Source organism: Sapajus apella, unplaced genomic scaffold (assembly GCF_009761245.1).
Source record: "Sapajus apella isolate SASKATOON/1434 unplaced genomic scaffold, GSC_monkey_1.0 scaffold134, whole genome shotgun sequence".
Lineage (NCBI taxonomy): Eukaryota > Metazoa > Chordata > Mammalia > Primates > Cebidae > Sapajus > Sapajus apella.
The window spans coordinates 4,130,368-4,154,202 of NW_022437074.1; the positions used below are offsets into that span (position 1 = coordinate 4,130,368).

The 23,835-nt window shown below is 41.6% G+C and overlaps 1 long non-coding RNA gene and 1 other non-coding gene across 2 annotated transcripts; one reads left to right on the plus strand and one right to left on the minus strand.

The window, feature by feature from the left end:
* Window positions 1-522: 522 nt before the first annotated feature.
* Window positions 523-626, minus strand: LOC116539865. The gene has a single exon (XR_004264223.1). It is a non-coding gene; the product is annotated as a U6 spliceosomal RNA (small nuclear RNA).
* A 9,309-nt stretch (window positions 627-9,935) lies between these two features.
* LOC116539824 lies at window positions 9,936-22,877 on the plus strand. The gene is made up of 3 exons (XR_004264210.1): window positions 9,936-9,946; window positions 21,805-21,810; window positions 22,762-22,877. It is a non-coding gene; the product is annotated as an uncharacterized LOC116539824 (long non-coding RNA).
* Window positions 22,878-23,835: the final 958 nt, after the last annotated feature.

Below are 23,835 nucleotides of genomic sequence, written 5' to 3' on the forward strand. Positions count from 1 at the left end.
TGAAAGAGTTCTCATGAGATATGGTTGTTTTAAAAATGTGTGGCACCTTCCATTTTGCTGTCTTTCTCCTGCTCTGGATGTGTGAAGATGTGCATTGTTTCACCTTCGCCTTCTGCCATGATTGTAAGTTTCCTGCGGCCTCCCCAGTCATGTGGAACTGTGAGTCAATTAAACCTTTTTTCTTCATAAATTACCCAGTCTCAGGTAGTTCTTTATAGCAATGCGAGAACAGATTAATACAATTGCCTTTTTCAAATTGAACATTTCATTGATTTAATCTAGTATTATGAATATATTTTGTGATAATATGTTGGTATAATTACATAAGGTATAATCCTCTGTGATGTAATAATAGATTCACAACTAGTTGCACACTTTGCCCAATTTCTCTCAATAGTACAGTTTTGCAAATATCACAATCAAGATATTGACAATGATACAGTCTACTGATTTTATTCAGATTTCCCCAGCTTTACTTATACTCCTATATGTGTGTATGTGTGCATGCATGTGTGTGTGTGTGAAAATATGGAACACTTAGCAAATCTTTGTGTGATCTTTGCACAGGGCCCACACTGATCTCTGAGTGGTTTCAATTTTAGTATGTATGCTGCTGATGGGAGTACCTTGTTGCCTTTACCACATCATATGGGCCAAAGAAAATTCACTTGGGCCAACCAGGAGTTTGCTGGCAGGGTTGTGAGCCGCTGGCCTAGTCTGGGAGGCTTTCTAAAAGCCTAAAGCTGTCAGCAGACAGATGCAGCCTTGTGTCTACATCAGAAGGGTTGGGGATGTGAGGATCTGGCCAGGGCCAGGTCTACCTGGGAATCGACAGTTGGAACATTCCCAGACCTTTCTGAGCAACTCTGGATATAAATTTTCCTCTATTCCTCAGGAGCAATTAAGAATTCCAGCATCAAGTATGGTGATAAGTCTGGGGACTGATACATAGCATACCCATAAAAAGTATTAAATAATTTAAAGCTAATATCTGTTGTGTTATATAGCATAATTGATACATTTTAAAATATGAGACTATAGTTCAACTAAAATAAACAAGGCACTCTAAGTCTTACCATGCTTTGCAGTTATGTAGTTTACAAGGTCTTTCCGAGTAGATGAAATCTAACTTTAAAAGAGTCTTAGGAACTAAGGAAATGTTTCCAGATGACAACTGGAATCAACAAAAGAAAAAAGATGTCTAATACAAGTAAATGTTTTCAAAGAGTAAGCTTGCAAATACTAAAGTATATATAATTGTATAGTTTCATATTTTAGCCAAAGGAGTGAAATCCTTTAGCAAAGTGAGAAATTAAAGAATGTTTAAGCACAGTAGCAGATAATTATGTTTTCTAAAGACAATATATGTACGTGTAAGTGATATTTGCTAATATTAAAAATCTTGGTTTATCATATTGGAGAGCAAGGGAAATGAAAAGTTTGTACATCAAAATTATTTCAAACTAAAATTGAACCAGGTGCCGTGACTGTAATCCCAGCATTTGGGGATGCTGAGGCAGGTGGATCGCTTGACCCTAGGAGTTTGAGATCAGCCTGGGCAACATGGCAAAACCCTGTCTCTACAAAAAATACAAAAATTAACTAGGCATGGTGTTGTGCACCTGTAGTCACAGCTACATGAGAGGCTGAGGTAGGAGGATCACTTGAGCCCAGGAGGTCAAGACTGAAGTGAGCTGTGATAGCACCACTGCACTACAGCCTGGGCAACAGAGTGAGATTCTGTCTAAAAGAAATTTTTTGAAAACCTACTAAAATTAAGGAATCTCTATTGTCTGAAAGAAACAATAAATAGCATCTTCTATGTAGAATTTTTACTGGTGAAAGTCCCAGCTAGCCAGGTTAGTAAAATGCAGTCGTGTATCACTTAAGGATGGGGATTTATTCTGAGAAATGCATTCTTTGGCAGTTTTGTCATTGTCTGAATGTCATAGAGTGTACTGACACGAACCTAGGAAGTACAGCTGACTACACATCTGGGCAATATGGTATAGCCTATTGCACCTAGGCTATAAGCCAGAACAGCATGTGACCATACTGAATACTGTAGTCAATTGTGACATAGCGGGTATTTGTATATCTAAACGTAGAAAAGATACAGCAGAAATACAATATTATCTTATCGAACCATCATTATATATATTGTCTGTCATTGGTTGTATGGCACATGGCTGTATGTGCACGCATAGTTTTTGTGACTGTGAAGTTTGTATTCGTCTCATTGGAAGATAGTATATCAAAGTGAGGATCAGACTGGGAGAGTTCGTAAATTATTTTCAGTGCTAATTGCTTATTTATGTGATATTGTCAGCATGTATATTGCAAAAGCAATTCTACTAGATTGTGAGTTCCATGAGAGCTAAGAGCAGGAACTGCATTGTTTACCTGGTTGACACTTGAAGTAGAGCCACTGAATATAAAATAAGTGCTTAATAAACATTTGCTTGGAAGGAAGAAGAGAAGGCATTCCTGGCGTTCACCCTCTAAAATATTTTAACAACTTTATGGAAATCTTTCTAAAATGCATTAAATTTTGTAAATTGTAAAAAATATTCTCTATGTTGTAAAGTAACAGATTTGACAATATTGGGAATTGAGATAACCATTCATTTTTATACCTTTCTGTCTTGTTACTATGCACAGGAAGCCAGTGGTTCTGAGTATTTCCTTAAAACTAATATTGGCATATAGTATACACACCATTCCATGCCATTAAATATTCTATTTAACAACAGACATATTCAGGCATATTTAGTTTCCTATTTGTGGATGTACTAGATTGTTTCTTTTGTAAAAGAACACATAACTGCTTTTATTTAAGTATTACCTTTTGGTGACGTGCTCACCATTTCAGAAATAAATGTTTCAGCACAGAAGAAAGCCATGTAGTCTGATTTAGCTCTCTGGAGGCTTCAGAGCTTTCTTAGGTGATGGGAAGAGAGCATTTACTTAGTTGCTCTTGACACTGATTCCTCTTATCTAGTATTTTGCCTGACTCAGATATTTTTTGAAACCATTATTGAGAGATTACCTTAACTAAATTGAGTTTCATTTGGATCTCTCAGTTTTATGTAGTTTATTTCTTGGTTTTAAAGTCATGTACATTTTTGTAATCCTTAAGCTAATAAGACAAAATGCTGACATGCTGGACATTTAAATACCAATGGTATTCTATTATGAGACTGTTAGCATTTGATATTTTTGGAATCTTACTTTATGACTGAAAATTAGGCATATTTTGGGAGGCCAAGGTAGGAGGATCACTGGGCAACATAGTAGGACTCCATCTCTATAACAAATAAAAAATTAGCTGGACATGGTGGCATGTGCCTGTGGTCCCAGCTTCTCAGGGGACTGGGGTGGGAGGATCCCTTGAACCAGGGAGGTCGAGGCATGAAATAAGTCATGATTATGCTACTGCACTCCAGCCTGGGAAACAGAGACAGTGTCTCAGAAAAAAAAAAAAAAAGATTATGTAAACTGGTTTGCTGGACGTTTGGAGGAATATTGTAAATCTTTAGGCCAAGTTAGGACATTCTAAAGATTGCCACTGGTGTGTAGAGAGAGAAGGGCGAATTATACATTTGGACCAGTTGGGCAGTAAGTTTTGGAGGAGTTCTGTTTTTGATTTTTTTTGGTATTGTGATAAAATATGCATAACAAAACTTATCATTTTAACCGTCTGTGGTTGTCAATTCAGTGGCACTAATTACATTCACAATGTTGTGCAGCCCTCTCTAGAGCTTTTTGATCTTCCCAGATTGAAACTCTGTCCCCATTAAACAATAGCTTCTCATTCCCTCATTCTCCCAGCCCATGGCAACCACCATTCTGTTTTCTGTCTCTGAATTTGACTACTTTAGATACTTTGTATAAATGGAATCATACAATATTTGTCTTTTTATGTCTCATTTATTTTACTTAGCATAATGTCTTCAGGATTCATCCACATTGTAGCATGCATCAGAATTTCCTTCCTTTGTAAGGCTGAGTGATATTCCAGTGAATGTCTTTACCACATTTTGCTTATTCATTCATTCACTGATGGACGTTTGGGCTGTTGTGAATAATGCTGCTATGCACATTGGTGTGTAAATATCTGTTTGAGTCCCTGCTTCAATTCTTTCATTCATATACCTAGAAGTGACATTGCTGGACCAAATGTAATTCTATGTTTAATTTTTTGAGGAACTGCCATACTGATTTCACAGCAGGTACACCGTCTTACATTATGGCAATATTTACAAGGGTTCTAATTTCTCCACAGCCTGGAAAACCATTGTCTGCCTTCATGTCTTCCTTCCTTTCTTTTTTCTTTCTTTCTTTCCTTTCTCTTTCTCTCCTTCCTTCTTTCTTCTCTCTCTCCTTCCTTCCCTCCCTCCTTCTCCTTTCTCTCTCTTTTTCCTCCTCCCTCCTCTCTTCCTCTCCCTCTCTTTTCCCCTTGCCCTGCCCCCTTCCTTCTTTCCTTCCTTTTATTAGATAAGCAATCATCTAGGCTGGAGTACAGTGGTATGATCATGGCTCAGTGCAGCCTTGACCTCCCAGGCTCCAGTGATCCTCCTGCCCCAGCCACCTAAATAGCTCGGGTTACAGGCACACACTATCACATCTGGCTAATTTTTTGAAATTTTTGTAGAAATGGAGTCTCCCTATGTTGTTCAGGATGGTCTTCAACTCCTGGGCTCAGGCAATCCTCCCACCTCAGCCTCCAAAAGTGCTGGGATTACAGGCAAGAGCCACCACATTCAGCCTTTTAAATTTTTTTAAATCTAAGTAACAGGTATCCTAGTGGGTGTGAAGTTGCATGTCATTGTGATTGGCATTTTCTGAATGACTAGTGATGCTGAGTATCTTTTTATGCATGTATTGGCCACCTATAGCCCGTCTTTGGAGAAATGTCTATTGAAGTCCTTTGCCCATTTTTGAACCAGGTTGTTGTTTTTTGTTGCCAAGTTGTAGAAGTTCTTTGTATCTTCTGGATATTAATCTCTTTTCAGATGAACAATTCACAAATATTTTCTCCATTCTGTAGGATGTCCTTCCACTCTCTTGATAGTGGCCTTTGATGCACAAAAGTTTTTAATTTTGATGAAGTCCAATTTATTTTTTTTGTGCTGCCTGTGCTTTTGGTATCAGATCAAGAAATTATTGTGAAATTATTGTTTACTCTCTAAAAAATGTGCTATTGATGTGATTATTTGGCTGATGTCTGTCTCTGTTGATTGACTGTACTTCTTAAGGGCAGCTCTTTTAAATATGCAAATTTGGTGCCATTTTCCCAAACTCCCCCAGTGACTTCCCTTTGTTTAAAGGCCAAAGCCCTTAGCTTGGCTTTAGTGCCTGCTCTCACCCTCTTCCCTTGTTTTGTGCCTCTCTTCTGCTTTCTTGAGGTCTGGCCACCTTGGCCCTTTATCCCTGAAGATAATTTGCCTCAGGGCCTTAGCACATGCTGTTCCCTCTGCCTGAAATGTTTTAACTCGCATATTCCCTCCCTGGCCTCCACCTGGTGCCACTGCTCTTTCTTCTGACTGTGGTCCTTAGACCACTTGTTAAGGCAGCCTCCACCCCACAGACTGGCCTAGGGTGTCTTATGCACCCTCTCCTAACTCCCTTGAGTTAACTCCTCCAAACCTTCTCTACTAAACCACTGGTTGTCAATGATGCTGTTCAGGGAGCCCTGGAATTTTCATGACCCTTTTAAGGATGTCATGAAGTCAAGTCTGTTTCATGACAATGTAGAGATATTAATTGCCTCTTTCACTGTCACTCATTCTTGAGTGCACGGCCAAGCTCCCAGAGGTGATGTGCTGTGTGGGAGTGCAGCAACCTGACTGCAGACATAGGGATCCAGCTTGTATTGTCAGACACAACAGTCTCGCAAAACTGTGAAACAATGTCACTTTTTTTAGAAATTATTTTGCTTTGGAAAACTTTTTTTTTTTTTTTTTTTTTTTGAGATGAAGTCTGTCTCTGTTGCTCAGGCTGCATGAAGTGTAATAGTGCAATCTTGGCTCACTGCAACCTCCATCTCCTGGGTCCAAACTCTTCTCCTGACTCAGCCTTCTAAGTAGCTGGGACAACAGGTGCGTGCCATAAGGTCTGGCTAATTTTTGTAGTTTTAGTAGAAACGAGGTTTCACCATATTGGCCAGGCTGGTCTCGAATTCTTGACCTTGTGATCCACCCATCTTGGCCTCTCAAAGTGCTGGGATTACAGGTGTAAGCCACCACACCTGGCCTGAATACTGGATAATGATTTTTTTTTTTTCCAGAAATATGCTATTGATGTTGCTATGTAATGGGCTGGTTTCTGTTATTTTAAAACAAATTAATACATGTCTTAAATGTTTCTTAGCTTCAGTTTTTGTTGTTGTTGTTGTTAGTCATGGTTCCTTTTAGTCTCTTCTCCTTCAGCTTTATCAGGTTTACAGCATAAACCAGAGATAAAATTCTAAGTCCCTGACCTACTGAATGCCCATCCTCTCAGCAAAGGGGATGCAAAGAAACCAGAAAACCTAGTTCAGGCCATGACTGGAAGAGGGAATCACCATACCTGGTTACACACTCCTCCCTTTGGAGTTCAGGCACAACTGACCAGCATTAACATTAAAACAGAGACCCTAAGACTGTCAGAAGAGACTCTGTAGCAATAAAATGTTGGAATTCACTCGGGGTGGTTGGTAAAATATTATGGAAAATATTAAAGATATATTAGGAAAAGTTATAGATAAGTCTCAAAACTTTCGGAAGGCTGAAAGGTTTTATTGGGGCTGGCTGAAGGCAGCCGGCAGGTCCATTAAGTCAGAGAGAGAGAGGTGATCAAAGGCCTTCCCACTTAAGTCTGTTTACCCCACATCCATTTGTCTCCTGTCTGTTTACTCATGCAAATTTTGTGCTGGGTGGCCTTTCCCGAGAAGATCAAAGGGGAATTACCTGTTAATAGGATTTACTCTGGGTCCTGGAACCTAAAGCTTTTACCAGTCTTAAAACCATTCTCTTAACCATGTTAATTATCCATAAGCGTGTTGACTTAGAACCTCTATTACGAACAAATGTGAGGACAGACAGAGGGTCTTGGTCGATTGGTTGCATTTCGCCTTCTGAAAGCAGCTCACGGCCATCCCTAGCCCACTTGAAACACTGTAATGGTGTGAGGGTGCATTCATTCATCCGTCATTGAGTCAGGGTCTGCAGGTCAGACTTCTGCAGATGGTAAGTGATGTCTCAATAAAATACTAAACTTAAAACTGACTCTAGCATAGCATCACCATATTTGAGGAGAAAATCAAAGTATTTTACCCTCAAATATATGTATTGGAAACATTTTGAAATGGCCCTGCAAATCTGTCTCTTGTGGGGAAAATGTGGAAGTGACGTCCTCAATAGGGGCTCAGGATTTAGCAAAGTAAAATAATAATAATAATAATAATAAATACATGTACTATCTGTCCACTGCCACTACTGAAGGAATCTGTTATTTCACACCCACCAGTAAAATTTTTGTTTCAGGTTATTAAGCAAAGTATTTTATTAGATGATCCACAAGGAGCATAGTTATAGTAAATAGTGACACAATTTTAGATTATTACTACTACTAAACCTTGTTTTAAAGATAATGCATAATAATTCCACACAACTGTCACAAAGCGCATCTTTAATGAAGGTGCATTAGATAACTCTCCTTCTTGCCTTATTATAGTTTTGTGTATAAAAGGGGCACATATGAATATGATGTCTACAATGATGCTTGCAATGTTGCTCTGCAGGAAAGGGGACTCCCAGTCAGCTTCCATCTTCAGGTGATGGGAAAGTCACAGGGTTTCCTCTGTGTCCCTGGGCTTCACACACTGCTCACACAGAGCTGTAAAAGCACAGCTCATCCTAAGTAGGACCGAATAGAATTAATCCTTTAACTTTTTAAATTAGAAACTCAAAGAGCTCTCAGTGCTTACCTGAGACTCTATGTTATACATCAAACATAATTATTTCATCAGTACAAGAAATTTGATTTGATTTGATTTGAATGGAAGGTTTTAAAAATGATTTTTTGAAGAAAAATTTATTTTATTACCAATATGAAATGACAGGCTATTCAAAATGAAAATGTGGCATATTTTCACAGTATAAGGAAGATGAAAACAATATCCACTGTTTAAATGAGAGGAGGGCATGTAACAAGCATGATGTAACCACCTTTTGCTAGTGCCTTCTCGTTTTGTAGTATTCGTATATGTTCTCCAGGTAAGTGTTCTTTCTGTTCTTCCCCCACTGACATCTTTGCACATTTACATAAAAATTGCCATGGCCCATGGGGAAAGTGGTGATGGCAGTGTCAACAAGAATAATTCAAACTCAGGTGTTCAGGGGTTCAGGACACCTGCCACTTCTGGCTGGCACGTCTTCTGGGCTTTTCTGCAGGACCAGATGGGCAGGGCTGGTCCCCTTACCACACTTTGACGTTTAGCCCATTGTGTGGATGCAGTTTTGGTTGTGGAAGATGCCACAGGCTCCTTCCTCTTTTCCAGAGAGAGAGAGAGAGAGAGAGAGACAGACAGACACAGTGAGATGGCTGCCTGTCCCCTTGAAAGGAAGCCAGCAGAATGATGACAGCAGTGGCCCATCTAGAGTGGCTGCTGCAATTATGCCAGCTGTAGCAGGGGAGACATGGCTAGTGCTGCACATTCCATGGAGCTGATGGGAGCCCTGCTCCCTTCCGAGTTGGTTGAGTGTGAGCCCTGTGTTCTTGGGTGCAGCTGCAGCCGCCCAGCAATGGCTGCAGACCTGGGCATCCCTATGCTCTCAGGGGACTGGGAAGCTCCTCTGTCCCCACAGGCTCAGAAGTTCCTGCTCCTACTGCCTGGCTTCTCACTGCCAGCACTTACTCTGATTTTAGAGCAAAGTCGTGGCCAAGCCTGTGTGCTGTCATGACCTGGCTAGGTATTCGTGTGCTTGGGTTGGTGCTGACATACCAGCCCCCTGCTGCCTTAGCCCTCTCCAGACTTTGGGTGCCAATGAGCATGGGAGGGAAGCTGAGGGGGGCTGAGGGCAGCTCAGTGCAGGCCTGCAGGTGCCTCTTGGCATGAACACCCTGGGTGTCATGAATGGTGGCAGGAGGCAGACAGACTCCTGGATGGAAAGGGGCAGGTCCCTGGTGAAACCCCACCTTCAAGCCAGGGATGGCCTAAAGCCTGGGGCCTGGGCTGCCAGTTCTGTGGACTGGAGTGGCAACATATGGTGCTTTTTCTGGGCCTGCCCATGGCCACCCATGGACCAATTGGCATGCACTTCCTCCCCTCTGAAGCCCATAAAAACCCTGGACTCATCCAAACTCAGGTAGATGATGGGATGACTTGCCTGTGGAGAGACCCCACTGTGAGTCTCCTCCCAGCTGACAGCTATACACTCATTGGGATGACTTGCCTGTGGATAGGAGCTACCCACACCAGGACTCCTCTCAGCAGAGAGCTGTACACTCATCAAGATGAACTGCCCACTCAGGTCTCCTCTCCACTGAGGGATGCATTTATCAGGGCGACTTGCCTGGGAAGAGGAGCTACCCAATTTAGGTCTCCTGAGAGTTGCACTATCACTCAGTAAAATACCTCTTTGCCTTGCTCACCCTCCAGTTGTTCACGTACTTCATTCCTCCTATATGCAGGACAAGAATTCAGGACCCAAATGGCAGGACTGAAAGAGCTGTAACAGAAACAGTGCTGAAACATGCCCTTCATTTGCCATGTTATGAGTGATGAGAAGGAGAGAAAAGAGAAGGAGAGAAGAGCTGTGGCCCTTGGGGAAGCCCAGACTCAGGGGCTTCCTGAGCCAGGGCTGTGATACCTTCTTTGGGGCTCTGGAGTTCCCGGTGTCTCCAAGCTTCCAAGTGCCACCGTATTCCTTGCCTGCAGTGGAAGCCACTTGCCATATGCCTGGTCCAGTGGCAGCAGGAAGCTGGTGCCATTGTAGCACCTGGAGCTGCCTGCCTCACCACAGCTGTGTGCCTGGCTGCACACAGTGACTGCACCCACGCTTGCTTGCTCATGTATTTCTCACCACTCCACGCCTGGCTCTCCCCTGGCAGGTGTGGGATCCAGGTTAGTAGTGAAAGCCAAGAGCAGCCTGCCAGACCGAGTGGGTGGAATATGCCTGGCAGTCCCTAAAAAAACTTGGACAAAGGCACAACTAATCGTAGAGGTTTCTGGCTGGTGAAGTGACACCCCATATATTCTGCAACAGAAACATGTTCCCTCCCCAGAAAGATGGCCCTCTATTGGACACACCTTAAAGACTCCAGGAGCTAGCATGCACACAATCACACGGCAGAAGTCTCAGAAAGTAGAGAGAAAGGCTGGGCATCTCCATAGTCTTTGATGTTGCTGCCTGTGAGCAAAGCCTTGTTCTTGCCAGGGCCCTGGTCCTTGGTGTCCTAGGTCAGCAGCCCTGTAAGTCCTCAAACAGCTGAAAGCTGAGCAGAAACTTGGTGATGGCATCTTCGGTCACCCCTAGCTGACCTCATGGTCACCTACAGAGAGCTCAGCAAAAGATGGTAGGGCAGCTGGAAGGTGTGGGCCAGGCAAGTCCAAGCCTTCAGAGCCATCTCCTTCAGGATCTGGCCACTGAAAGGTGGCATGGGTGGTGGTACAGACATGGCCCCAGCGCCAGGCTCTGTGGAGCTACCATGGCTGCAGCACAGGGTGGGCAGGTCAGGGCTGCTCTCCTGTCCATGGTCAGAACCCACAACTCTGTCCTGCCCCAGGGGCCCTGTAGTGCAGCCAACTATGTGAGAGTTGAGATTGCAGTGCTAAAAATAATTGAACTTTGTTCTTGTGGAATTGATGTTTATTGTGTTGTTTGTTTGAAAATAAAATTCAGCCCATTGTGACATTGATTCATCCCATTTTGAAAAGACTAAAGATTCTGCTTTCCCTCTCTGCATTTTGATATGAGTCAGCACCCACAGTGCCTCACTGCTTTGGTCGGCATACCTAGCTGGGCTGTTGGAGAACATTTGCTGCTGCCTGGGCTGACTTTCAATCTCCTCCTTATTCTTTCTCAGTGACTTCCTTAGCCTTGATAACAATACATGTTAATCAATACCAGTCTGGAAATATACAGAATTCCTCTCCCACAACAAACCAGGGTATCAGCTCTGCAAAGCAGATGTGATTTCTCAGTTGGAGCAAAGAAAAGAGCTGTGGAAGAAGGAAGAAAATTTCTTCAAGGCCAGGGTCTAGGTAAGTAGAAGGGCCCAGTGTATCTGTAAAACACGGTGCCTAGTTAGTGTCTGAGTATGTTCTTGGAAATACCAACTAAAGATTTTGTTAAATGAGTTGTATCTAAAACATAGGCAAGGACATTAGGGACAAAGTCTTCACAATTCATGTGTCCTTCTGACATCATCTTTGGCATTAAGGAAAAAATGTTTATGTATTTATTAGAGGTAAGATTATAGCGACTCTTGTCGTGATCCTCCCTTTGGAAGATTTTCCCACTCTTTACCAAAACAACAGCTGTTATTCATTCTACTTTTTTCACATGTTAATCTTGAAAATGTGTTTAATTGGCAACATCCTATAATGTGATTCTACTCTCTGAAGTGTCACTTTGACACACTTGCCTCATCTAAGTGCCATATTTTAGACATACTTCCATGTGTCAGGGCGCTTTTCAATTGTTTCATTCTCTTAATGCCATTTTAACAATTTATTTATTTTTCAATTATTTTTAGGCAGGGAAAGTGCCCTTATATAAAAAAAAATGGCATCCATGCAACAACATATCAGCAGAAAGTTCACATTCACCACTAGGTCAATAATGAATTTCATGAGTGCGAAGCCTGGTTATCCAAATTAAAGACCTGGCAAATGGTGTTAGTAACCGAACACAATAACCAGACTGTAATTAAGTTGGGACTATACTCTTTCCAAGCAAAAGCTGAATCTTTTGAATTTAGTGAAAAAATGTAAATGAGCCTCAACTATCATCTGATATTTTAAAATGGGCCAATTGTATAAGCACTGTGAATGTAGCTAATTTTTCAAATATAAGTGAAGTCTTTAAAATTAATCTGCTAGCTCTGTAGTTGGGTTGCTACAAAAAAGGAATATTTGTGCCCATAGCAGAGTAACATACCATGTGTATGCAAGTAATATTGCAAATATTTGAACTCTGGACTATCATTGAGTGATTAGATTCACATGTAGAGAAATAAATATATGGATCTATGTGGGAAAATTATTAACAGATTGTCATCTCCTTCCCAGAAGCAGAAATCTCAGAGTCAAGGGGATACTTTTGAAATGAATGATTTGGAGATTTCATTGGCAGCTCTGTTGACTCAACACTTGCTAAGTCATATGGGAAAGAAACCCCATGTCAGAAAACAGTGTAAAAAATCAATTAATGACCAGTTATTTCTCAATCAACATAAGGAAACTCACCCTAGAGGTAAATCATGGGAATATCATATATGTGGGATATTATTTAGTAATTGTTTTAGCCTTAGATAACTTGAAGTAGCTCACACTGGAGAAAAACCCTGTGAATGCCACCAATGTGAGAAAGCCTTTAGTCAAAGATCTCGCCCTAGCCAGCCCAAGAAAACTCACACTAGAGAGAAACCTCATGCAAATCTCCAGTGCGTGAAAGCCTTCAGTCCATGTTCTGCCCTTAGAAAGCATGAGAGAGTTTATACTAGTGAGAAACCAGATGAATATCTTCTATGCACAAAAGCCTTCAATCATGCTTCTTCCCTTAGATGACATAAGAGAACCCACACTGTACAGGTATTGATCAACTTACGACCTATGCAACTTATGACCATTCGACTTTACGACCACAATCGCTAGCCACGACTGCTCCACGTCTGCCAGCGCAAACGTTGCCCAGCTGGGCGTATGACAGTGCGGACCAGCTTCTGGCAGCACTACCATCTCCGCGTGCACCACTTCAACTGTTATCCCAGACTCAGTGCAGCAATTTGTGTTTTGTGTCTTCATCAAACCCCTCCCAAGATGTCTACCAAGATGAAATTGTCTTTGTCTACAACTCAGCCTGCCAAGAAGGAAGGAAAGGCCATCGATCTTGACACGAAAATGAAGGTAATTAAGCAGTACGAAGGAGGAAAGAAAGTGAATGTGATCACACGTGATACGAAGTTATCACACTCGGCTGTGTCGATGACTTTGAAAGATAAAGAATTCGTGAAGCTATGAAAGGTTCTGCACCCATGCAATCAACAGTTATAACAAAGCAATGAAGCGGGCCCATCCACGAAATGGAGAAATTGCTATATATTTGGATGGAAGATCAAATTCAAAAACGGCCAATAAAATGTTTCATACATGTTTATATATTTCGATATGTTTTGCAATTGGGAAAATGTTTCCTATGGTATTTTTTACACCTGTATTTTGTATTTTTCTATGCACCTGTATTTTGTAATTTTGTATGTTTTGCAAATATTAAACCAGTTGTACTGGTAATGCAGTGTTTTACTTAAACCTGACGAATGTAAAAATAAGAAACAAAATGGCATAGAGATGATACAAATGGCATAAAATGAACAAAGAAAATTATGATATATAACAATAATGAAAGAAAATTATGATAAAATATGACTTAAAGATTTTTATAACATCATTTCACAGTACTGTACATATAGCCTACTCAACTTTTGACAAAATTATGTTACGACTGGTCTGTCGGAACCAATCGTGGTCGTAAGTCGAGCACTAGCTGTATAGAAAATTATGAATCCTTTCAATAAATAATCCTATTTAAATGTAATGAATGTGGGAGAGATTTCAATCGTACTTACCTGAGAATTCACACAGTGGAGAGTCACTGTATGAAATCAATGTGAAAGATTCTTCAGTCATACTTACTCCTCAGTCAATATGTACATGTTTCTATGAAACATAATATATATGTATGCAATCTCTATGGTGAAATCTTTAGTCAGTGGACTGGCCATAGATGGCATGAGAGAACTCACACAAAAAATGTAATGAGTTGAAATATTTGGCAACAGCACTAACTTTAAACAAACTAGTGGACTGGATCAGGGGAGAACCCTTAGGTCTCTAATCAATATGTGATTTACTTCATATATAATCAAGAAACATGAAAAAGCTCCATGTAGGAGAACCCCTAGATCTGTAATCATTGTGAATAGATATTCTTCCAAGCACCAGACTTGGTGTGTGTAAGAAAACTCCACGAAAGAACCACCTGTGAAGCAGGAAATAAGATCAAGCTTCCTGTGGAATACCACAAGCTTCATACAGAACAAGTTCTTCAGTGAAAAAAATCATGAGAAATTTTTTATTCATATAGCAACACTTGTGGCGTATATGAAGATTCCCACTGCATAAAACACCCTCAGTGTCATGAGTGTAGGAAAGTCTTCAGTGATCACTCATTTCATAGTCAGCATTTAGGTTCTCTGACAGAGGAGATACAAATTCTGAAATCAAAGTGGAGAAAACTTCTACTAGATTACATATTACAAAATTAATTCTGGACAAGGAAATTCTACGATAATCATTTAATACACAATTCAGCAAATAATTTAGAATTTTGAGATAATATCTATTCCTGAAAAAAAGGCATACAATGTCAGAGAGCAAAAGTGATCTTGAATATTGAAAGTAGAATTTTGGAAGAAATTATATTTTTAAGACATAAATACTTACATACATTTAAAAAATAAAACCTGTTGCTGAAAAAGTTGAACATGTTGGTAAAGTTCTAGTTTTTCTTACACAGTTTCCTGCGGGTAACAACAGCAATCTTCAGTCCCACTTGCCAGATTTCTTAAAATGCCATGTCTCTGGTCATGTAGGGTCATTGGGGACAAATTCAAAGATTGGATAGTCTCTGCCTTCAGTGTATCCCTACGCCTTAACTCTTGTAGGAGTTACCTGGGGCCAGAGAGGCAGGCATCTCTGCCCTCCCAGTCCGCAGAATACTTTTTTGAATTTGGTCCGTAAAAACTGTGGTATGTAAACGTAAACTGGGGTCAGGAGTCCATCCCACAACCACACCTGCATATTCTTACAACATTCAAATGGGTCCAGAGTAAGGCATGCACCCATTTCCCACCAGAAGCACAGGTGTTTCCCTGGCAACATCTCAGAAGATAATATTTCAGCAAGATAAAATCCCATAGCCTATTGCCCACCACATGAAACCTTTTTGTAATTAATATACTTTTCCCCAAAGAAAGTAAAAGTTCTCACACAAGGAGTCTCCCCTCCTGCTTAGCCCATGGGTTTTGAAAATGTATTATTCTTCAGCAAACTCCAATATAGGAACTAAACCTCAAAGGGAAATACTCTTAGGAGATCAACTAGAGTTGGCTTGTGTTCTTGTGAAACCAACATGATCTCAAAATCATAGCTTAACTGAGACCAACTAGATGAACCCACAACAGGCTGTAATTTATACATCATCAGTTAAAAATATTTCCACAAGTGAGTGCACTGTGCTGCCAGGGACAAGTCATGTGTGAGGATGACCAGCTACCAATTCAGGGTCTTGCAACCTGCTGGAGAGGTGGGGCCTATGGCCCGGCAGGGACTCATGGGGGATGTGAAGGATGATGAAAGACAACAATCAGTTATTAGAAATGCAAGCCCTGAAGAAAACTCCATGGGCACTATTTGCCATTGTCACGGCCCAGCAGACCTTGTCACTAAATTCTCCCGTGATAGTTTACTCAGTTCTAATGTGGAGATAAGTTAATGCCTTTATCTAAGATAGGTTATGAGTACTGATGCGTTTACACTATGTATACCAAGCTGTGGTTTCTCATGGTAGGCATTTCATCAATGTTTGCAAATAAGATCTATAGTATTTTGTAAATTAACGTAAGACCTGGGTATACCATTCTTCCTTATGACATATTTATATCAAAATATAAATAATCCTTGTTAAATATAGTCAGATCACATCGTGTTTAATTTACTTAAGACAATATGTAATTTGCTCCCAATCTGTAGTTGACTTTAGATGTAATTCTGGGCCTCAGCTGAATTTGAGACTGATCTGGTGGCTTAGTCAGGAATCACCCTCTCTGCCATCATGTGTTTTCAAGAAGGAAAAGGCAAGTTCTGGGTGCCTGTTGGGGGCAGGACCTGTCCTGGTGCTGGGTATCCCTAGGATTGATGTGTATGCTTCCTTGTCAGAGAAAGTTAAATTCCAGTGTGAATTGTCTCTATTGACCTATGTGTGTAAGCAGGCTGGGTAGCTGTGAAATCAAAAATACTATGAAGCCATAAAAAATGATGAGTTCGTGTCCTTTGTAGGGACTTGGATGAATCTGGAAACCATCATTCTCAGCAAACTGACACAAGAACAGAAAACCAAACACTATATGTTCTCATTCATAGGTGGGTGTCGAACAATGAGAACACGTGGACTCAGGGAAAGGAGCATCACACACTGGGGGCAGTTGAGGTGGGTAGGGGAGAGACAGCAGGGGGTGGGGAGGGATAACATGGGGAGAAATGCCAGCTATAGTATGCACCTAAAGTAAAGTAAATAATTTTTTTTTTTTTTAAGAGATTTCAGGGCTGAGTAAGGAAAATATTCTGACCACAAGGTGGCAGGTTTCCATAACCAGCTTTATGAGGGTGGTGCATTGGCAGCTTGTCTGTGGGGAAGCTTCTCACAGGAGGCAACAACTTGGAGCCACCACCCAGACACTGAGGGTAGCAGGGGAGCTCCCAGGGGAGAGCAGACTGGACAGGGGCTTGCTGGCCTCAATTATGTCTCTCAGCAGAAAAATGGGTGGTTTCTGGGTAAAAAACTATGAATGGAAAGCAACAGTTTAGTCTTTTAGATTCTATGGTTTATCTATGTCTAGTAGGCATTGGGTGGATACAGCATGAGGGCTAGCATTAATAACTTAATTGTATACCTAAAAATCCCCCCAGAATAGATTTTTTTTTTTTTTTTTTTTTGAGACAGAATTTTACTCTTGTTACCCAGGCTGGAGTGCAATGGCGTGATCTCGGCTCACCGCAACCTCCGCCTCCTGGGTTCAGGCAATTCTCCTGCCTCAGCCTCCTGAGTAGCTGGGATTACAGGCACGCGCCACCATGCCCAGCTAATTTTTTGTATTTTTAGTAGAGAGGGGGTTTCACCATGTTGACCAGGATGGTCTCGATCTCTTGACCTCGTGATCCACCCGCCTCGGCCTCTCAGAATAGATTTTCAGTGTTCTCACATGTAAAACAGAAAAATACATGAAGTAAGGTAAAACATAAAGTAGCTTGATTTAGGCTTTTCACAATGTGTACATACTTCAAAATATCATGTTGTATACCACATATATGCACAATTTTTATTTGCCAATCAATAAATAAAAAGTTTAATATCTAATATTGTTACTATATGTAAACTAGTGTTGAATCTCTCTGAACATTAAAACATATTAACAATATGGCAATAGTAAAGCTTATAAAGAAAACTGATACAAATTAAAAAAATTACCTTCGTAATCATGAAGAGGAATTATACACCTTGGTTGGAAATTCACAGATTAAGCAGAGCCAAGACTTTAGTAAGGTCAAATGAAGCAGTCAAAACTCAGTAAACCTGATCTAATGGACATGGTTAGAACCCAACAAAGAGGGAGCACATTCATTTCTGTGATTTCTGAATCAGCCTCAAAAGCTGTCCTCAACAATCAAAAGGTAACCTATAACCTGCAAAAATGCAATCAAATCATTACCCCAAACATATATATTTGGGAAATTGAAAACTACAAAATATTCTCCAGTCAATACATCACAGAAGGCATGATACCTACATAAAGAAACAATAATGAAAATCCCACAATCAACACTAGTGCAATGCTGCTAAGGGACAACCAGAGAAAGTGTGACTCTAGGCTGTGCATCCAGTGTGCACATATGAGAAATGAAGATGGAATGGAAATGTGTCACTTTCTGAAGAAATCTAAGAAAAGAGAAAAAAGCAACCATGTACATACAGAAAGCAAAATGAAGGAAATGATTCAATTTAAAGATAATTTGATGACTATAGGCCAGTTTTGCTTATCAACATTATAAACAATATTGAAAAATAAATGTCAAAGCAAATGAAGCCAAATAGATATTTGAACAGATATTTGACACTGGGAGATACAAAATGATAGCAGGCTCATGGAACCACTGGAACCTTCCCAGACTGCTGCTAGGACTGGAAATCAGGAAAGGTCATTATGAATACCTCTTAGCCAATGTTCTTGCATTCATGAATGGGAAGATACATCCAAACCAGAGGCAGCCCCAGGATGACCTCAAAAAAGGTTCTAACAGCTCTCACTGCTTCTGGCTCACTGGCTGGGTTCCTGGCCACTGGACTGGGCCTGGCCCCTTCCCTAGACTCCTGCAGGCTCAGGGCAGCAGTGGCATCAGCAGAACTCCTAGGTACAGACCATACTCACAGGTGGCAGGGCTGGGGCATGGCTCCAGGGTCCCTATTCCAGTACCTAATGAAGAAAGGGTGCTATGTGTCTGTGGTGTGTGACTCATTTCTGGGCTGGCTGGATGGGAACACGGGCCACTTGAGCAGCATCTCCTGACACTATCTGGAGATATTCATGCCCAAAGGTGACAACTTCTCTCAGCGCTGCCTGTCAGGACTCCATGTTCCTGGATGGCATGTTTGGAGGAATGGAGCACCATTGCTGCAGCTGCCTGGTAAGTGCGCATTCAGGTTTTGGAGAAGAAAGATCAGGATCACTTTCCTATTCACCACTCTCGTTCAACATAGTTCCTAGGGCAAGTCAGGGCCAGAGCAATTCGGCAAGAGAATGGTTAGAGGAATAGAACAGAATGGAAAGGAATGTAAAGAGGAAAGGAAAAGGAAAGAAAGGAAAGGGGAAAAACGGAAAGAGGAGAAAAGGAAAGAGAAAGGAAGGAAAGAGAAAGGTAAAGACAAGGCTTCTACATAGAAAAGGAAGATGTCAAATTAGCCTTGTACACAGATTACGTGATTATACACTTAAACCTAAGGAATCAAACAAAAACAGGCAGAAATGATTAAGGCATTTTTGTAAAGTTGTAGAATACAAAATATCAACACACAACAATCAGTAGCATTTATACTCACCAAGAGTGAATAATCTGAAAAAGAAATCAGGAATACAATCTCATTTACAATAACTGCAATCAATATAAAACACCTAGGGGTCCCTTTAGTCAAAGTCGTGAAACATGTATGCATGGAAAACAATAAAACACCAAAGAAAGAAATGGAAAAAGACAGGAAAATAAAAAGCTCTTCCATGCTTACGAATTGGAAGAATTAAGATTGTTAATATGACAACAGTAGCCCAAGCAATGAACAGATTCAATGTAATCCCTATCAGAATACCAATGACTTCTTCAAAGAAATAGAAAAAAAAAAAATCCTAAAATTTCTAAGGAGCCACATGAGATCCTGAATAGTCAAAGCAATCCTGAGCCAAAAGGATAAAGCTGGAGTTATCACACTACCCGACTTCAAAATGTACTAGGATGCTATAGTAACCAAGTCTGCATGGCCGCGTTCTGAAAACAGACACATAGATCAATGGAAAAGAATAGTGGACCCATATATATGCGCACACATTTACAGCTAACTCATCTTTGACAAAGACACCAAGAAAATACATACATACAGTGGGAAAACTTCATGCACAAGAATAAGACTAGACACCTATCTCTCACCATACATGAAAATCAAATCAAATGGATTAAACACACTGAAGACCTAAAACTATGAAACTAGTAGAATGAAAACACAGTGGAAACACTCTAGGATGCTGATCTAGGCAAAAGTTTTTGCTTTAAGACCTTAAAAGTACAGGCAAACAAAGCAAAAATAAACAAATGGAATTCTGTCATCCTAGAAAGCTTTTATAACAGCAAAAGAAAGAAGAGAAAAGAAAGGAGATGACACACAGAATGGGAAACAATATTTTCAAACTCTCCACCCCACAAGGGATTCAAAACCAGAATATATAATAAGCTCAAATAATTCAATACCAAAAAAACTTCAGAAAACAAAGACCCTATTTTACAGGAAACCTCTGGTTTTTTTCATGGAACCCCAAGAACTGTAAGCAGACAGATCCTTCTCAAAATCTAAGGCTCTGCTCTGTTTTGCTTTGTTTTACCTGACCTTTTTGATTTAGGCAGCATGAGAAACTAGTACAGGAGAGACAGCTAAAGAGAGTCGTGGATGTGAAGATGTATTTATGGTAAGAAAGGTTATGAAGGAAGGAAATTTTATATGAGAGAGGATCTTGTAGAGCAAATTCTTATCCTAAAGTAGAGTGACTAATTTAGAAAAGATGGAAATAACAGGACCAGTCAGAAAGTCATAAAATGTGAAAGAAAAACTTACAACTGCTAGATTTTCTCCTGTCTAGAAGTGTGTGTGTGATGTTTATACAAAGGAGCTGCAATTAATTGGCTTCAAAGAAAATTAAAGCTCTTAAATATTTTGTCAGAAAAATAGTGCCTTTTAGTTCATGTAACTTCATTAATCTTTGGGAAATAAAGACAGTTTTAAAATTATTGTTGGTAAAATAAAGATGTCTTCAAAATTTAAACATTTGGTCTAAATTAAGCCAGAGGGTAAATTTGCTAAGTGCTCTAATGTCATAAACTGCTTCTTTGACTTTGGAAAAGGGTTCAATTTACCTGGTTTGGAGGCGTTAGGTATCTAGGTAAGGCCTGGGCACAGATTAGGCAGCGACCCTGAAAACACAGACACTCATTGTGGCCTGGAGAAAAAAAGAGGGAAGGACATTCTTGGCGTTAGTTTGGGAGGTGGTGTCAGTGAGCTGGGGGATGAGGATGCTGAGAACTGTCCTTAGTTGTGCAGTGGAGGAGGAGTGGAGTCCATGCCATGGTGCAGATGCGCCAGAGCTCTGCTGAGGTAGTCACGCTGCAGGTCCCTCTTACCTACCCTCTAGCCCCACAAGAGAGAAGACCCCTTCATGCAAATGTGCTCCTCTTCCCCTGCCCAACCAAATCACTCCCTGTGCCCAGAGTGTCACTCCCAATGGTGGGGTGACATTTCTGGGAGGTGCTACTTGGGCTAGGCCTTGCTTCATGCTCCCCAAGGGCCCAGGGAGGGCCCAGCTGCTGGCCCCAGTATGCCCTGAATGGAGACCAAGTTCAGGTGTCTGGTTTCCCAGTTGAGAGCCCCATAGAGCCCTCAGCAGCAGGCCCACAGCGCACCCTGCTGCCCAAGCCCAGGTCTGTGGTGCCTGTGGCCAGATGCCAGAGGCTCCTGACAGAGGCTTCTGCCCCCACCAGGGCCTTGACCACCACCTGTTCTCTGTCCAAGGGCAGAGTGAGACCCCTCCTTAGAGCAGCCTCCTACCTCTTCTTAGCCTTTAGTTTTCTAGTTAGGCCTCTTCATTGGGATCAGGACATATGACACACCTCGCTTTGTAAGGAGTCCTCAGGAGTACATATCGTATTTGGGAGCTGTAATGGGATAATTTACATTGACTAGAACAGAATGTCTCCGTTCTGCAATGCAAATGTGAGAATAGATTAGACTGATTGCTTCAGGGGCATTTGCATTCATAAAAACACATTAAACTGTATAACTAAGACCTGCAAATTTTGCTTTATATGTTATCTTTCTATATAATAAAAAGAAAAAATAGGACAAAAAGCCTACCTTTCAGACAAAAACCAGTGGAATTTGCCACCAGCAGAACTTCTCTGAAGGAAATCCTAAAGCTGTTTTTTAATGAGATGAAAAATAATCTCAGTAAGCAGTCCCCAAAATCAGGAATAAAAGCGTTTTAAACAGTGGCTAAATATAGGTAAACTCAAAGGAAAATTGAATATATAAACAATGACTTTTTCCTCAGTTGGTGTGTCCATGCATGTATGTGTAACGTAATGGTGCACATGTATGTATTTAAGAATGCATATTAACAGGTATGTGTGCATATTTGTGAACATAGCATAACTATATGTTTCGATATTATGTAAATTGCTAGAGTAAATGGAATTGAAATTTTTACAATCAGATTCTATACTGCCTGATCCTCTATTTTAAACACTGAGCTGCCTTAGTCTCTTTATATTTCCCAAACAATCAAGAAGACAGATTTTCTACCTTGAAATAAAAACTTAATGTAGGCTGTCCCCACCCCACCCTACCCTCTGACCTGGATGTTCCCAGGCCAGAAGGAGAATGAGAAGAGGAGATAAGCTAGGCCATTTCCGAGGAAAAATTATCTTTCTGCTTTTTAGTACCCTGGGTCCAAAGAATTGAATTATTTTTACTGCTCACATATTGGATAAACCACTCACCAGTCTGTTTGAGGTACTTCAAAATTCTTATTTTATCTTTTTTAGAACTTTCATTTCTTATTCAGAAGTACATCCCAATCTCCACAGTTAGCATGCAGCTTTGTGGAAATAGAAAGAAAACATTTAATCCACTTTTCAAATATTATACTTTTATGCCTAAATTATTCATAGTTGGCTGGGTGTGGTGGCTTATGCCTGTAATCCTAGCAGGTTGGGAGGCCAAGGCAGGAGAATCACTTGAGCCCAGTAGTTTGAAACCAACCTGGGCAAGGTCTTTTGTAGACATTGTCTCTACAAAAAACAAAATTAGCCAGGCATGGTGGTGCTTGCCTATAGTCTTAGCTACTTGTAAAGCTGTGGTGGGAGGAATGCTTCAGCCTGGGAGACTGAGGCTGCAGTGAGGAGAGGGGCATGTTTTACAGCTACATAGGATAGGGGTTAACAAAGTTATTAGAGCACTTACTCTTTAACAAGAAAGGAAACTTTAAAAAGGAACTTTTCTACTTCCCACAGAAATTATTCACATGGTTGGAATTATTCACATGCCATGACCTCAGGCAGTCAGCGGGTTGGCAGTTTGACGCCAGGAACTCACGCCTTAGCCCCATGCCCGTGGTTGCAGAGTGCTCAGTGCCATGGCCCACTCTCCAGGCAAGGGTCAAGGAGGAGTGGACTCTTAAGCCGGGTTGGCAGGACACTCAGCAACCCCCAGGCCATCCCAGGGGAGCTCTGCTAGCCTGCTCTGTCGCCTGCAGTGCAGCCGCCACCTGTATGCCGCCCTCCGGCTGCAGTGGTCAGGCAAACCCCATCTGCCCACCCCTCTCCTCAGCCAGGACCCTAGCCGTGTACACTGGCGCCAGACACTGCCACCACTGTCAGCCAGGCCCTGTGGAGGCAGGAAGAATGAACTGGCTGCTGAGCCCCCTCTGGTTGACCATGCAGTACCCATGCCTGTGGCCCCCGGACTCCTAGTGTGTGCTAAGGCAGAGCAGACACTCCGGCTTGGCTATGGTGCAATGGACTACCAGGAGACCATCCAATAGAGAAGATCCACCAACCCGTGCTAGCGCCCTAGGTGCAGCCTCCACCTGCACGTCTGTCACTGGCAGCAATGGCTGAACAATCTCTGATTCTTCACGCCCTCCCCACCCTCGCCCCAGAAGCAAGGACTCCCTGACCGGACGCTGCAGTGGTGGCTGTTGGGAAGTCAGCCGAGCAGGTACATAAGAATAAAGATAGCCCCTCAGCCGCATCCCAGTGGCCACGACGTGCTTGTCCCCTGGGGGCCCCTCAGCCCTATCCTAGTGGCCCGCAGGGAGCAGCCACGGCAACCCTGATTGTCCTTCCTCACACATGCTGAACACACAACTTGGGTGTCGCGGTGGTGAAGTCAGGCTGTAGCCCCAGTGGCACCACGAGGCTGAGAACCGGTGTTCAGTCTCATCCCTGTGGCTGCAGAGTGCTCAGCACCAGATTCAGTG